Raw genomic sequence first — 4,487 nt, 5'->3', positions numbered from 1 at the left:
CTGGACTTAGTTTTCTTCCATCTGATAGGGCTTCATGAAACAAGTTAATCTAGTTATAATAAACATTAAATATTTCTGAGTGAGGTAGATATGGTAAAAAGAGTAGTTTGTTGGTCAGGCACAGTGGCACATACCTATAATCCTAGTGACTTGGGAGGCTTAGGCAGGAGGATGGCAGGTTTGAGGCCAGCCTGGGCAAGTTAGACTCTGTTTCAAAATAAAAAAATAAAAGGGCTATGAATGTAGCTCAATGGTAGAGCATCCCTGGATTAAACTCTAATAAAACACACACACACACACACACACACACACACACACTGATTTATTTATCCATATTCTTCAGTTTCTGCCCTGCAATAGGTGGATTCAATCCCTAGTACCAAAAATAAAAACAAACAAACAAACAAACAACAAAAAAGAATGAAAGGAAGGAAGGAAGGAAGGAAGGAAATCTGTACAGTAATGAAGTAGGAAACTAAATGTTCCCAGGAAGCTGTGTTTCCAAAATGAGTGTGGAGGACCATAGGGCTGCTGCTCTCTGAGTTTGGGCAACACAGCAGTGGTCATCAGTTTTTAAGAGTAGCCCTCACAATCCACAGAATTCTATCACAGAATATATCATAAAGTTATGTGGCTTTGGGGGAGGTACGGGGGATCAAAACCAGGACAGCACACTTGCAAAGCACATGCTCTATCACTGAGCTATACCCACAGCACAAAATACTTCATGATTTTTGTCAAAACTTATGAGACAAAGCCGGGCATGGTATCACACACCTATAATCCCAGCTTCTTAGGGGACTGAGGCAGGAGGATCATAGGTTCAAGGCCAGCCCCAGAAATTTAGCAAGACCCTAAGCAATGTTCTGAGACCATGTCTCAAAGTAAAAAAAAAATAAATAAAAAGAACTGGGAACATGGCTCATTGGTAAAGCACCCCTGGGTTCAATCCCCAGGATACATTAAGAAAAAAAAAAAAAAGATAGTATTTTTGCTAGAATTTTTTTTTTTTTGTACCAGGGATTGAGCCCAAGGTTTTACATGCACTAGGCAAACACTGTTCCACTGAGCTCTTCCCTTTCCCTGTTATTGATTTTTTTTTTTTTTTTTGTACTGGGAATTGAACTCAGGGGCACTTAATCACTGAGCCACATCCCCAGCCCTTTTGATTTTTTTTTTTTTAATTTTATTTTTAAGGCAGGGTCTCACTGAGTTGCTTAGGGCCTCTCTAAATGGCTGAGGCTGGCTTTGAACTTTCTATCCTCTTGCCTCAGCCTCCTAAACTGCTAGGATTACACACATGTGCCACTATGCTTGGCTCCTATTGTTGAATTTTTGATTGCACAAAAAGACATAATGATTAAAACTTTCGTGCCATTGACACAGGCCTGTTTGGGAATTCGGTTTTGTCTTCTTTCTCTTCTGATTTTTACAAAGGTCATATATCAACTTAATTTCTATTTGAGTGTTAATATGGGTTACTGCATTTTGATTTTCAGTCTAGTCTGTTAGAGCCTAGAGCATAAAATAGTCCAAAATAGCCATATAACTATTATCATATAACACATCATATAACTCTTATCTGACATGCTTTTATTTATACCAAGAATTTAAACCAGGGGCCCTTGACCACTGAACTTCATCCCCAGTCCTTTTTTTTTTTTTTTTTGGCGGGGGTTCCATGGATTGAAATCAGGGGCACTCAACGACTGAGCCACATCCCCAGCCCTATTTTTGTATCTTATTTAGAGATATGGTTCCAGTGATTGCTAAGTGCCTCACCATTGCTGAGGCTGGCTTTGAACTCAAGATACTCCTGTCTCAGCCACCTGTGCCGCTGAAATCATAGGTGTGCACCACTGTGCCTGGCTTCCCCAGTCCTTTTTATTTTTAAACAGGGACTTGATATGCTGCTGATGGTCTTACTAAATTCAAGTGCTGAGGCAGGCTCAAACTTGCAATCCCCCTGCCTCAGCCTCCCCAGTTTCTTGGACTACAGACCTGTACCACCATGCCTCACTATTATCTAACACTCTTTAAAATGTGATTGTTCCTTAGACTTTGCTTTTCTAGGATAAAGGACCCTGGCACTGTGTGGGGCTCAGCATTGCCTGGGAAATGCCTCTGTAGGAAGAACTCTGACACTGAAAGGCTCCAGGTGGTGGCTGCCATGATGAGAGGGACCCACACTTTGACCTATATTTCTTGCTCCCCAACATCCTGAGAGGTACCCACAGCTTCCACCATCAGTGGCTTCAGATATGGAAAAGTGGCCTTCCCAGGGCTGGTAGTAAAATCTTCTCTGTGGTCTCAAGTCCCAGCTCATATTTGGTGAAAATATTCTCAAGCTAGTTTGCTGAGCCGATCCCCCTGAAACATCCTTTACCTTGTACGGGAACAAAAGACTGATTCTCCCTCCTTGTCCTCAAGGATAGCGAGAGGTTTTAGGAGTCTCTGTTGTGTCTCTAGCAACTCTTTTCCAATTTCTTTTCTACTGAGCCACTTTTTGTATTTTATTTTGAGACAGGGTCTTGTTGAGTTGCTCAGGGCCTTGCTAAATTGCTGAGGTCAGCCTTGAACTTGCAATCCTCCTGCCTCAGCCTCCAGAGCTACTGGGATTAGAGGTGTGTGCTGCCACGCCCGGTTTCATAAAGCATTTTTGTTTTTGTTTTTGAGATGGGTTCTCACCCTGCTGACCACGCTAGCCTGGAGCTCTTCCCTTTAGGGATTGACCTCTTTCAGCCTCTGGGGCTGCTGGCATAGTAGATGGGATTAAAGAAGTGAGCCATCACACATAAGAGATTTTAACTCTAGAACATGTTCACAATGTTAGTGTGGCCATGGAACCCTGAACAAAGAGCTTTCAGGTGTTTCTCTCTGTCCAATATCAGATTAAGTCCATTGGTGTCTCATGCTCAGAACTGAGGGTGACCCTGTGAATGAAACTCTGTGAAAGAAATCCATGAGAGGATCTGCACCCCACCCAGAATCCCTTCCCCTTCCTGCCTGGAGATCTGCCAATACCAATCAATAAGCTGAAAATCCAACCAGGTTTAATTGGATGAGATTCAATAATCTAGTCAGATATGAGCTTCCAATTAGAAGGGAGGGGTTTGGAGAGGAGGAACAAAAGCTTCAGACCAGCCAGAGAAGGTTCCAGAGAATCCTGGACCAAGAGTCACTGCCTGAATCTGTTGACACTTGGAGAGCCATAACATTCCATCCAGACGTGCAGATAGGGTAAGTGACAGCCCTCCCTAAGGATGTGCCACCCTGTCTACCCACAGCCAGTCTGCCCTGTTGACTGCAGCCCAGGTTGCCACTGCTGCCTCTGCTGCTTCTTTAGGGATTAAACCCAAGGATGCTTTACCACTGAGCCTCATCTCCACAGACCTGTTTTTTTTTTTTTTTTTCAATCAGGGTCTACCTAAGTTGGTCAACGTCTTGCTAAGGTTCTGTGGGTGACCTGCAACTTGACTTTTTTTGGACTGGGGATTGAACTCAGGGCTGCTTAACAAATGAGCTATATCTCCAGCACCTTTTACATTTTTTTTATTTTTTTGGACACAGGGCCTCAGTAAGTTGCCTAGAATCTCCCTAAATTGCTAAGGCTGGCCTTAAACTTTTGATGTTCCTGCCTCAGCCTCCTTAATTGCTGGGATTACCAGCATGCACCACTGCACCCAGCAATTTTTTTTTTATTTTTTGGGCACCAGGGATTGAACTCAGGGGCACTCAACCATTTGAGCCACATCCCCAGCCCTATTTTTGTATTTTATTTAGAGACAGGGTCTCACTAAGTTGTTTAGACAGAGTCTCACTGAGTTGCTTACTGTCTCACCATTGTTGAGGCTGACTTTCAAGATCCTCCTGTCTTAGCCTCCCAAGCTGCTGGGATTACAGGCATGTGCCACTGCGCCTGGCCCAGTCCAAACTTTTTAAGAGAGACCTATCTATTTGATTTTGATTTTCTTGACAATTTGCATATGTAGTCTATACTCTTTTAAATGACAGTTAATGGAATTTTTGGTATTGTGATTTTACAAGTTATTTTATATTTAGAGCTTAAAACAGGGTGAGGGTGTGCTCAGTGTTAGAGGACTTGCCTAGTACGAGGACCTGGGTTCAAACCCCATCACCACAAAACAAAGGAATATGTGCTCATATATGTGATGTATACATTTTTTTATATCAGTGTTTTATTACTGGATTTTGGTGTCACGGTTTGGATAGGATGTATTCTCCCAAAGGTTCAAGTGTTAATGTAAGGGGTGAGAGGATTGGGTTATAAGATACATAATCAGTACATTCATCTATTTAATGGATTTGATAGGACTACATCCTGGGTGATAAACTCTAGGCAGCTGAGGTGTGGCTGGAGGAAATAGGTCCCTGTGGGTGTGTCATTTGGGTTTATATTTTTGCCACCAAAGGCTTGGTCCCCATCCTCCATGCCAATCCAATAGCAATGACAAGATATTGAGAAA

Source organism: Marmota monax, unplaced genomic scaffold (assembly GCF_021218885.2).
Source record: "Marmota monax isolate L192 unplaced genomic scaffold, Marmota_monax_Labrador192_F-V1.1 WCK01_AAM20220418_F8-fsc02362, whole genome shotgun sequence".
Taxonomy (NCBI): Eukaryota; Metazoa; Chordata; class Mammalia; order Rodentia; family Sciuridae; genus Marmota; species Marmota monax.
This window is presented reverse-complemented; position numbering follows the sequence as displayed.